A 13,544-nucleotide genomic window follows, 5' to 3' on the forward strand; every position below is an offset into this window, starting at 1 on the left:
GACTGAGCCTCACAGAGAGCTTTAGTCTTGGAGAAAAAAGGTCCTTGTGTGTTTTAAAACAAGTGTCTCACCAGGAGATAATGGTAGAGCAGTGGGTTATAAATGATGTATTTTGTTCACTTCGCCTTGATAATGGCACAAGGGAAAAAAAGTTCATCGCTCTCTTATCAAAATACTGTGACATTTCTCCTTCAACTGTAAAATTTCCTATCACATTCCTCTGCTGCAACAGCAACTAAATTTACTCAATTGTAGAGACTACATAACCTCTCATCAAAAGGTGTCTTTTTTATTATTTCTTTTCTTCATGCTTATACTTCAGGAGAAGCACCAAGGTTGCGGAGATCACTTTTTACGGTGAAGCAAATTTGCTTTTAAGGAGCTTATACATTAGCTACTGACTGCTATACAATACCGTGCAGACTCGTCTTCTATCTTGGCCAAAGGCAGCATGACATTTTCTGTTGTCATGTCTTTTTACACTGATCACATTTGTTCTTGAAGATGTATTTTAAACACATTTAAAAATGAAGGGGACTAAATGCTGAAGACCAAAAGCACTGCAAAACAGTTACACTTCTCTTGAGTAACAAGCTACTTCCAGTTAGTACAGATTGCTCTTTGAGACAAGAGATGGCATTTTTTTGTTCCTCCAAACAAATATCTTTATGTAGCACTTCCCGTTTGCAAAAGTGCAGGTCTGTGTGTTCTACTCCACTGAAGTTTTGGTTTGCCATATGCCCAAGGTATGGTTCTGAAACTGCACATCTCTGTGCTTTGTAAGGGTGCTCTTCCATCCCCTCTGCTGGGAATGGCCATGCAAACACAGCTGTGCTGTTTGGGGGCTGTTTCCTAAATGCCTGCTCAAAGCCAGCTGAAGTAAATGGGAAGTGATATCAGTGGGTTTTGGATAAGTTATATCTTTGTCTAATACAGAGGAACATTATGGTTGTATGTTTAGTAGGCTGTATTTCATCTGCAGAAGTTGGTGTATGATCACTTATAAAACTATGGCAAACTATTACCACAGGGGACTGTTCTGTTTCTGTGGCTGTAATGGCAGACATCATAAAGTGTGTAAAAAGTATATCCAAAGTATACGTCCATTTATATTTTGACAGTTGTTAGTATAATGATATTAAAAATTCAGCAGTGAAATATGCAGCTTTGTGAACCACATTCCCATAATTTCAGTTCAAATATGCAGCTTTAAGTCAATATTTTGCCCATATCAATTTTTAACATGGATATATCAGAGAATATTCCAGAACTGGAGCATTTTGCTATAAGTGATTGACGTGTTAACAAACGTGAATACTATTGCTAAAATGCAGAGGTAAATCTCAAAATGGAAGCACATCTAAGAGAAAATAAAGTTTAGTGTGCATATGGAGGATAGCTTTGATTCAAGACTGCAGGCAGAAAGATACTTTGTTTCTTCAAAGAGAGCAAATATTGAACAGTTATAATGCTAATATAATGATTGAGTCCTTACAATAGATCCTGCTCTGAGTTACAGTGTTCTTAGAATTAATCTCCAGAGACATCTAGAGGATAGGTGACATTCCCTGCAGGACTTGGGGCTGCCTCCTTCAATAATGAAGACTTCTAATAATGAATAAAAACCCCACACATTAATAATGTGCAACTACCCCAATACCAAATGATGATGGGGATAAAATCCTATGTATATGTAACTGTGTTCTGTGCCTGGCATGCAAATGTTCTATTTCAACCAATTATGACTTCTCTTATATTCCAGAGAAGAGTTTACTACTGACTGGATAATCATTTGGAAGAAATTAAAATTGGAATAATACAGGGATATGAGTGAATGTTTTATGATATAGGTGATGACTGAGTGTGAAATTGGGGATAAGTGCAAGTTCATTTGATGTTACATACTTCTCTTTCATACTCACATGGTAATCTGTTGGAAGATATATTGTCTTTAATCATAGTTTTTTGAAACACAAGCTCATGGATGGGCTGTTTCTGAGATGCATGACATTATTTTCATATTTTTCAAGAGAAGACACAACCGTCTGTTGCTATTTAGAAACTGCAAAGGATATTTTTATAAAAACTGCACTTTTATTAACATTACGACTCAAGAAAAGCTCTTGGTTCAAAATTTGATGTTGAAAGAGTGAGATTACATAGTAATTGAATTTTTATTTGCATTGGAATGGTCAGTGAAAACATTCAGCATACCCAAGAAATCCCCAATCTCTTTGTACAAGCAGTCTTTGTTTCAAAGGACAAGGGTCAGTGGGGCAGTGTGTTCTCATATTAATCAATAAGTTTAGGGTTTATATATTAACCTACAAATGTATGCTGAGTGCAGCTCAGAATTTTTTACACATGGCATCATGCTAAGTTAAAAAAATGTAACAAAGAAAAGAGGATGGCCATAACTGCACTGGTTTACTGACAGTGCTACAATACAACATGAAAATCTACAAATCATTTTTGCCTTGAAAAGAATTTTTAAAAGTCTTGAAATTAATTTAAACTTACTGCAAATTGGGCAAAGTCTTAGATGCTACAGTTTCAAAATTTGATCGCTATCTCAAGGTTTGGTAGTGTGAGGTGCTGGGAAATGAGGCAGGAATCCAAAATAATCACATTCTGGAAGAGTAAAAATGTGAATCTGAAATGCAAAAGAATGCATTGTGCTTTCTGAGGCCATGATGTAAACAACAAATGGGAAATCTGTAGCATCAAAATTCAGAGTGTGAGGTAGGTGTAGCAGTGCCATACTCTCACTGTGGTACATTTCTTGAGTATATTTGATTCCTGTTACCAAAATGTTACAGAAGCAGGGAGTAAATTTAAGTAACTCTCACACTTGTGACAACTCAGTGGCCTTAAACATGGTTTGGGACTTTGGTAGACAACCAAAAATTTGTAATACAATAGAGAGGGTATCAGAATAACATTGGCTTAGCGTACTAGTGCATAGCTAAATGAGAAGAGGAAAGATGTCACCAGGAGGTAAGAGGTATTTTTGCACCTTTGCATGATAGGCCTACACAGAGTAGATGTATTTGATCAGTATTTTGCTTGATTGCATTTGGTGAAGTTATTTATTTAATGTAGTTAAGATTAAAAAAAAAAAGAGTAATCTGTGGGATAGTCTGACCTGGATCTGGTCAGTCTACCACATATTCCTACCAGTATAGCTGGGAACAGTATCCATTTGGAACTGTGAGCTGTAGGAATCCTTATGCTAATCTTTTGAAGACTATAGAGACTCTTCACTTGTTTGGGAGTCCAACACAAAACGGCAATTTAAAAGTAGAATTTGTTTTACTCTTTGTCCCAAGAATATGAAAAATATGAGGTCTTTATAAAAAAAACATTTCTTGCTTTTCATACAAAGGTTTTGAATAGCTTCTTTGGTGTGTTTTACAAAAATTATTTGGTTTAACGCTTAAATTATTTGTTTTCATTAGTCTGTAAAGTGTGTACAATGGCTACAGACTATACAAAGGACACTTTTATGATGAAGAGATGAAAGGAAGGGAGATGAAAAATCTTGCAAGGGAAAAAATATTTTATCTGAGAACACTATAAAATTAATGACTGAATAGTAAAAATATAGAAAATTAAGAAATGCATATTATTTAGAATGTTGTCTAGAATCTTTAGATTTTAGTCAAATATTGATGAACTGGTACACAAAGTTTTATTTTACAGATGCATCCAGTTTAAATGCTTGGATATGAGTGATGCCAGACAGTCAAAATGTGGTTAGGTGCTATACATACATAACATTCTCTGAGCTACAGTTTATTAAAAGTGTTACTCACAAGGAAGTTGGGTGTTGCCAGAATTGAGGGACATCTGGAAGACTGGGATAAAGTGCATATGAATGAAAAAGTTGGAAGGCATTACAAATGTTTTGGAGACAGAAGTCATATGAAGATAAATAGAAAGAATGACTGTAAAAGGGAAAGTGAACTTAGGAAAAGCATAAAATAATCCACCTAGAGAACTTCGAAAGCATATGTTGAGAAGTTAAACATGCATTTGTTATTTGATTTTGAGATGAGCCAGTCATGATGTTTGTTGCTACTTGAGCTGGATAATATTTTATTAGAATTTTTTGATCTATTTGCTGTCAAGTGGTCATGATTGCTGAATTCCATTTTACCTACATATTACAGCGTGAAATTATAATACATTGGATGAAAGGAACAAAAATAAGATCAAAAAAGATTTTATATTGGATTTCCATGCAGTATGCAGTATGTTGATATGCTGAATGTAAGGTCCATGATACTGTTTGGGTAATTACAGTAACACTTAATTTTAGTGTTTTCTTTTACTGCGGAAACCAAGAGAAAGGTCTGAGGAAGTGAGGCTTAAGATGAATGAGAAGGAAGAGGAAAACCAAAAAACCCTTGTGAAAAAGGATTGATGCTTTCTGTAGTGGGAATGAACCTTTTGGTTTATTATGTAAAGGGAAGTTTTGTCCTTGTAATGCTAAGGAGGTTTGATAACCAGAGGTGTGTTAGGTTGATAGAACACAAAACATTAGACAAGGTAAAAAGATAAGGAATCACTGAAGGAAATGGAGACTCACAAAGCTTTTACTTCTACATTGCCTGTGTGCACACACTTGTCCACCCACATGCTCCCAGGGACGAGGAGGGAAAAGGATACTGGATGGGATCCCCAAATAGTTACTCCTTTTTTTTTCCTCCTACACTTTTATTCATATGTAATACAAAATATGAAGCTGAGACAGGGATAAATAGCCCATATAACCCTTCTCCACTTCATACTTCCGGCCCATCTTCTCCCAATTGTCTTTTAAGTAGATAAGCTAATTTACAACTTAATTATTTTCTCTAATTAATATGTGCAGCACAAGAGAACGAAAATCACTTAGTATGGAAAAATTATGGTTTATTTGGATATGTGAATGTGTTACTGTGGATGAGCAAATTCCATACATTTAACTTCAGCCCATTAGATTATGAATTCAGAGGAATTTGACTCAGTCCTTTGACCAGTGTTCATTTAGTCAGCCACTGTATTCCCTTCTACAAGTTATAAGCCTCAAGCCCAGCACACATCTGCATTTAGTGCCTTTAGCAAAGAGATTTAAAGCCTCAAAAATATCATTATGTACAAGAGGCATGCAGGGTGGGTGAGATAAAATAATTGGTAGCAACATTTCTCCATTGGTGAGCAAAGGCCAACACAGCAGTTTAAACCCCAGAGCCCTTGGGTAGAACCCTAGAAAATGTTCTGTTATTAGCAATGCCTTTTGGTAAATGAATAAATGAACTCCTGAATGGTCTTGGTGTAACTGCTGTGAGTGTAAACATATGTGAAAGGAGAGAAAACAATCATACAAAACCCATGATGACTGGAATTTATTGTAATTTTTTCTTTTAAAATATTTCCACACATTGAATGCTACTTTCTTCCATGGTAGAGTGGATCACAGGAAGTGCATTATTGATTATGTTATTGTAAATAGTTTGCAGGTGAGAGATATTTTGTATTATTACTTGTGCAAAGTCCAACAGTCATGAGATAAAAGGTCAAATGGGAATTTCACTTGATGGAACACATCAGTTACTCTTCAGTTGTGGGCTGCCTGTAGTGCAGCAGAAATGCCAGAAGGAGAGGTATTAGTTAGAAAATTCACAGCAACTGCAGCCTACATTTCTGGAACTGGACAACATGAATCAGGTAATAATTTGTCTGTACATCTATGCACAGTGTCAGCATTGTGGGGTTGAATGCAGGTGATGGGCCTTCTTACAGATGGGAATTCATCTTTTTCCCTTCTTCTGTTTCACAGACCTGGTGCAAGAGAAGAGCCAAGCCTTCAAAAGCAGGTGCTGGAGGCTTTCAGGTATGTGATGTCAAACGCCTGAATCACAAGGCAATTGCTGTGACAGGGACACTTCAAATGTTTGTGCTGTCTCTATAATTCCCATCACCTTTAACACTGCACTTCATTATAGATGGAGATTTAAAAAAAATATATCTCTTCTACTCCTGAAAACATTTTATGATTCTCTTCTGTAAAAACAAAACAAAACAAAACAAAAGAGGCGAACAAAGGGACAAGGACAACTATAGGTAGTTATTACCCTCATCTTATGCATAGTTTTGTATCATTAAAAGGAGTATGATACAGGAACTGGAAGATTATGACTTCTCTTAGCGTCAAGCAGATAGTGCCAGGAAAGTGAACAGAGACATATACTAAGTCTAATTTATCATTCTGTTTTTCCACCTATGAAGCCTGAAACAGTGAAGTGTTTAGCTTGAAATACTGATCAAATTTGCTGTTTTCTAGAGGATGGCTTTCAGGTTTTGTGGAATGGAGTAAGAATGAAAGAGCTGTTAAGCTGTCAGTAGCTTTTAGCTGTTGGCATCCTGGAGAAAATGAAAACAATCCAACCACTTTTTTTTTCACAAAAATCACAAGCACTTTCCTCCAGAAAATTTTATTTAAAAAGTACAATAGTATCCTAATTTGGACAAACATTTTATAGTTATGAAGTAATTTCAGTGATCTGAAAATCAAAATATGCTTTCAAAAATTTTATTTTTGTAACTTTGAAATGTTCTAGTGTAGTGAATTTTTATGTGTGTTTGAAATTGCCATTCATTTCCTCTATGTTTTTTCTCCAGAGTCCACAATTTATCACCCTATCATATTCCAGAGAAAAAGCACTACAGAGTTGCACATTCATCATGGCTTTCTGTTTTTTTTAAAGAAGAACATTAACTGTAAAAACTTGCTTTTGCATATTCAAAAATGCCTTTAAAAACGTTTGTGCAAAGAAAGAAGTAACTGCAGAGAGTCATTTCAGACACTTCAGTTTTCGTGAACATTCTTTAGAAACAGTACAAAATTACACTGAACCCTCATGTTGAACATGCAGGTCCTAGCTGCGGAAACCTGCTGAGGTCAATTAAAATCTTGATATTAATTTTCATAGATTTCAGATTAACCTCATCTTTATTTTGTGGAATTACATGATGATGGATTTATTTTATCCTCAGGCTTACATGCTTCTGTCTTCACACTTATTGTTAAGTCTTCCAATAATGCTGGTTTTAATTTGGCATTCAAGTTCTATTCCTCAGTGTGAGAAATATGTGTATAATACAAATAAAAGCCAGGAAATGGTTGCCTGAAGATGGTGTTCTAAAGAAGAAAATGTTGTCTGAAGAAATGTTCTAAAATGCTGAGTTTTGTTTGATGGAAAAATGTTTTGGTTTGACTCTAAACTATTTAAATAAACATTCTTTATTTAATAAAAAGTGGTTGGTCTGATAGTTTGTAATCTTTTTCTCAAATCATCCATCCATGTTGATCTTTTTTTTCTGTTCTGTCCACTCTTGATAATCTGGAATATTTCTGGATCTGAACTCTGAATGCCAGACTCTTTTAGGTTCTGTCTCAAAAAAAATACTAACTGGTCTTATCTATGGCACATCATTATACTGCATTAGTTTATCCTTGTAATGCATTGGTATAGTTTTAATATTACATAAAATGTGACTACATTCTAGCGTTGGTGCAGCTGTATCTGTAAAGCTACATGGTCCCAAAAACTTGTGAAACTCATTTTTTTGCATTTCCCCATGAATCCACAGTGTAATGAAATGTATCAGTCTGAGGATAAGTTATGGGTTTGGATTTTTTCAGAATATATCTGGCAAGATAGCTCTGAATCAAATGAATAAATCAAGACTGTTTTTAGCCCTCCAATTCTGTGTGCTTAGATGTCTGTGGCTGATGGAAGAGCAGTGTGCCAGGAACCAGGATTCTCACTGTGCCATCTCCCAGTCGATGCAGTCTGTATCCCTTGAACACTAACAGGAAAATCACAATGAACCAATCACTCTCTTTCAAGGTCTGCCTATACAGGTTGGTATTAAAGTGGCAGGAAAATGTGTGCCAAAAGTACACCATAGGACAGTACTGTCAAACTTGGAGTGAAGAGAGGTATGTGAACAAAGCTCTAGGCAAAAGAGGAACCTTTATGTTAGCCTGTCCAGTTAGAATTCTTCCCATACAGTCAGGAATGTGGACTGGCCAGCTGCCCTGGGGGATAATTTAGGCAATTTGGAAGACCTAATTCAAAATGTTTGAAGTAGTGGCACTGAGAATTGTCTGCTACTTGCATTGCAATATTGTTCTATACAATAATCATCTGTTTAATCAGATTACAAACGAAAACATTCACTGCCTGTGTACCTGTGTCCAGAGGAGTCTTTGTAGCCCATTCTTATGTGCATCTTTTCCGTCATTCAGATTGTCATGTTATTTTGTAACCATGGAGAAGCAGGGAGGGATGCCTGTTGGTCGAATTTAGATTTCTCCGGCTGAGTGCAAACCAATTTTTGAGAAAAATGAGAAAACATTTCTTAATGTAAATTGTACTGTCACTCCCTTATATCATCAGTGCAAAATGGATTTCTTTCCAGATCATCTGAACTGTAAAATTAGCATATTGTTAAAGCATAGGTCTGGATGTGCAATATTGTATACATTTTCAGTGGCTCAAGAAAAAATGCAATTGCATCAAAGAAACTAATAACTGGTCAAATAATAAAAGTTAATTTTTTTAAACTGAGGCATCTTATAACAACTTTACCATATTTTTCTCTAAAATTACTCTTTGCAATTTTTTTTTAATCTATCTGTGTTTTGAGTAGGAATGTTGGACGGGAAATGTAAATAACCATTGCTTCTAAAATGGTATAGCCCTTCTGAATGGGATGACCCATTTTAGGAAGAGGATAGGATTTCAAGTCTATCATCTGTTACAGAAATATTGTGTATGATTTTGGTACTGTGCTCCCTATTGACTTAACAAACAATCTCTTTACCATAATTTTCTTATATTTCTCATATTTTCCTACTGTTTTGTTTTACAAAGGTAGGGATTAATTTAATGTAAGTTGTCTGGCAGTCATGAAAAAAGCAGTGTGCTTTTCATTGCTATTTTATAATGATTTATATGCTTTAGATTTCAGAATTATCCATATGCTATATTGCCCAGTAACATTTAAAAATACAATATGGTTGCTGAGTTTAATTCATTTATCTTGCCTGGGTATTTGGAACATGTATAAAATGTAACTTCTCCATCATGTCATAAAAAGTTATGGCACTCCTAGGATCATGAATTCAAGAAACATGACATAATAGACTGGCAAATATGGCCTTGTGTCTTCTGATGATGATCCAAATCCACACACTTATCTTGATCTGCCTATATTGTTAACAGCATGAGTTGTCATACAACTAATTTTTCATTTTAACTGTTCTTTATGTACAGTGCAGTGTAGAATTTACTTTTTATTGCCTTTCAGAAGGAAGTATCATACCTCTCAGTGAAATAATGGTTTTGTCAGACACTGGTATCTTTATTGTGTAGTGCTTTTAAATTCTACACTATTTATACCAAGCTCTCATGGTGTAGGACAGGTGAGATGCGATGCCTCTGTTTCTCCCTGAGAATACTTAAAGCTTTCTAGATACTGAAGTGTGCTGTTGATATGGTAGTTGTGTGGTCTGTGCTGTAGCTTTCAAAGAGAATTATTTTGTTCTTCTAAGTACTCTATGAAAGTGCAAAATGTAAGCAGCCACTAGAAAGAACTGACAAACCTAAAGCTTCTACTTACAGTATTGATTTGCCTGCTTTCTCCTATCATAATTATACTCATTCAAAAGTGCAGACATTGATTTGCTGTTGGGGGTTTTATTTCACTTGTGCATAACAAGGAGGAACAGCAATTTTATTGCATACAGTGCTAATGTTTAGCTGTCAGGAGTTGCTTAAATGGGTGATTGTGAAAGAAGTCAAAGAATGATGCATGATTGTAAAACTCTTTGGATCCAAGAAGGTAAAAACAGATGACACATTTGTCCTGGAATGGCACTGAGGAGTCAGCTACCACTCAAATTGAAATTATTTTAATTGTTATGAATATTTCTAGGAAGATAACAATAAATTAGAAAAGGTGTTCTCTGTGTATTTGGTGGCAAGTAAGAGGGAATAAATTGTTTGCTTTCTCATGTTACCTAGAATATTTTGGAACAAATGAACTCAGCATTTCAAAGGGTTTGTTATTTTGTTGAGTGTATCTAAAAGATATAAAGCAATATATAAACAAATATTTTCTCACCTACCTAATTTTTTTATGGTAATAATTTCAAGAGTGAAAGCATTCAATGTTTGAATTTAGATAAATGCCAAAATCAAATTAAAGCAAAAACCCCAACCATCAATTACTATATTTGAAACCAGTCTTTCTCTCCAGTTATCTTTTCCTGCTAGTCAGAGAGTACAGGGTCTGAGCTTTGTTTAATTGCTCCAAAAAGTGATATGGAGTACATATCAGAAACATAATCAACCCCCACTTGCAAGCCTACTTGCCAGAGACAAAAAAGATGCAGAATATTTGAAAAGGGCATTCCTTTCAGAATGCCAAGGTACGTTATTTTTTTTGCTGTATGGATAACTGTATCGTGTAGAAGCTGTTGGTTTCTACTGACACATATCCTTTTGTCCTAGATACTATACTCTGTAGATAAATAAATTCCTGTCTATCTGTCTATTTTACATTTTTATATGTATGTCTATATATGCAAACGCAGTTACAGTCCCCACTCTGTATTGCATGCTATTTAAAAAGACAGGTCAATAAAAGGTGGGAGAAAGGAATTATTATTACTTCCAGTGTTACAGAGAGATTATGAGTGATATTGGATGTCCCATAGGAGGTAGGCTTAGATCCAATTTACCAAGCCCAGATCTTTTAAAGATTATAACTAAAATGTTTGCTGCAAGACTGGCCTTCTCTAAAAGTCTGTGCATCTTCTTTATTTGATAGATCCTTGGAACTGGTTTTATGATATGCTTGGGAAAGTACTTGCAAAGACTTGAGCTACTTGTTTGTAGCACTTGTTTTAGTGCTGGCTTTTGAATATCTGTCTCTCCTTTAAGAAAGTAATTTCGAGTATTTTTTAATTGCTTGTCAAGAGGAGAAGATAGCATAAGCATATAGAAAGTATCAAAACATATCATGGCTATATTTGGCACAGTAGAAGACTTTGTAAGCTGTGTGGGTTTATTTATACATATATTTTCACATATGAGTAAGTTAAGGTGCTAATGTTACAACCCAGCCATAAAGATTTTTTTAATATGAAATTATCTTATTGATTTAGAATTCTGACATACTTATAAAGGTTTACAAAAAGTGTGAAAAAATGTAAAACTTGTATGCAAAACATAGTATGCAATTTTCCTCCAGGTACCGTATTATTTCCTCCAATACTTTCATGTTTATTCACTTTAAATCAGTATGAAGTTTATGAACATGGAGTTGTCTTTTATTTCATTGTCACCTTAATGCTTCTGCTGTAACTTGAAAGTTTCTAGTTTCGGCTTCGGCTTGACTGGCAGATGGTCTGCGATCAATAGGGGGAAGACAGAAAGTTATAAATCAGTTGTGTGAGGGAGATCATATGTGCCTTACTGCTCGTGTCTTTTCTGACATTTGCTTCTGGACATTGTTGGAGGCAGTCACTGGGAGCTTAGGTATGACACAGTACTGAGGAGAAATGCTGAGGGCAACAGTGGGAGGGAAATTGGCAGCTGAAATGTCAAGGAAGCAGTAACCAGGGGACAGGAGATGGGTAGGAAGCTGGCTTTTATGGAGAGGTCCTGGAATATAAAAAAGAGTGGTCCCAGATCCTGCATGGAAGTTCAAGCTTTTTCAGATGCTGGAAGGCTTGTTTTTTTAAACCACTAAGTGCAACATTGGTTATGTAAAAGTAGGATTTGTTTTAAGCTAATGCATTGTGTATCCTGTTAATCTACTTTGTTAATTGAGATGAAAACATATGGGGAAACAACTTGGTAGAATCAAGCTGTCTTTCTCCAAGATTCCCTTTTCAGCAAATTGTCTGTGCCTATCAAAAAAGAATTGTTGAGTGGAAAAGTATTTATGTACATCAAAGGAATCATCACAGTTAAAACAGAAATTTTCTCTTTGCATTGATGCATGTGATTTTTTTTTAATGGAGAGGTAGAGAGGAGCCAATATTTTTTGGGGAATTTTTATGCTATTGCACATGATGTTGTAAAGTGCTGATTTTATTATCAGGGGAATAAAGATTCCAAACTGCATCTTTTTCAATATGATCATTTCATACGTACTTATCCTTTTTAACTCTATATATTTAATAATAGGCTATGCTTCTTATATTCTTACAGTAAGTCACCATTGCAGGATAATAAGAAGCTGTTAAAAATTGACATTAATATTTTTAAAACATCATAATATAGGGGCGGTTTTAAGGCTTCAATGACAAAATAATTCTGTAGCCCAGATATATTTTGAATTATAATTCTTTAGATCACTGTTGACACTGTTCCATGACTATGTTTTGCCAGAAATAATTTCCTACTTCTTCAAAATAATGAGTTTATTTTAAGTATTGTGATTTCAGAAACAGTGATTGCAACTGCCAGAGAAAGTTAGGGCCCCTGTCACTAGCCCTGACTTCCTCTGAAACCCTGAATTTCTTATTTAGGCTGAAATTTCTAGTAAGGCCATGGAGTATGTGGACTTGTTCTCAGTCATGGTTTACAGAGGTAAAGTCTAAGCTGTGAAGAGTCAGACTCAAGAGGTCATTCTTCAGGAGAAAGACAGTCTATCTGCATCCTACTACCACAGAACATGTACCAGTGGTGGTTCTTCCTCAGGCTCCCCAGTCACTGCATCTGTCCAAGCAGCAATGGGGTGTTCAAAGCCTGCACTTGTAAAAGGGAGGGTGGTAAGGCAAAGCAATTTGGGATATGCCTAACACACATGATGTCCCTGAGACTTACTCATATGAAGGTCAAGATCATTCCTGTACAGAAGGCTGCCACAAGACCAGTATTCTACTTAAGTCTTATGTAAGCCTTAGAGTAGGATTTAGGAGTGCACAGGACTGTGCTCAATCTCTGTTCAAGGGTTTATTTCACTCTAAGTTACAAGTCTGCTGTATAAGTGAGCATCAGTCTTTATATCGGCTTCAAAGTCTGGGCTATGCTAAGATGTAGGTGCATGTGGGAGCAGTGTGATAGTCCAGGCTGAGGCACTGAAGGGTGCTCTGGTCCATGTCCAAAACCAGCAGTCAGTTCCTGTCTGGCACCGTGTTAAAAAGCAGTGCTGGTCACCGCTGGTACTTGATCACAGAAGATGTAGATAAGCACATAACTCATGAGTGCTGGAGCAGTGCAGAGCCATGTGTCTGTTATGCATGGCCATTCTCAGCAAGTGCAAAAAAATTAGTACTTTGAATCTTGATATTGTACATTATAGTTATACTACATTTATCTCTATTTATAATAATGTTGGTTTTCATATAAATTGCATTTATAATGGATGTGACTATATATTGCATGCATGCAGTGGAGCATAGCATTCAATCTCCCTTTGTCCCCGTCTCCCTCTCACTTTCCTAATCTCAACAATAACTAGATCTTTTCGATGGT

At 35.7% G+C, this 13,544-nt stretch overlaps 1 protein-coding gene across 1 annotated transcript in view; it reads left to right on the top strand.

Annotated features, from left to right (window-relative positions):
• Nucleotides 1-13,544, top strand: part of ZFPM2 (zinc finger protein, FOG family member 2) — a 308,446-nt gene that overhangs the window by 123,618 nt on the left and 171,284 nt on the right. The window lies entirely within an intron of this gene.

The sequence above is a fragment of the Vidua macroura genome, chromosome 1 (genome assembly GCF_024509145.1).
Source record: "Vidua macroura isolate BioBank_ID:100142 chromosome 1, ASM2450914v1, whole genome shotgun sequence".
NCBI classification, from domain to species: Eukaryota; Metazoa; Chordata; class Aves; order Passeriformes; family Viduidae; genus Vidua; species Vidua macroura.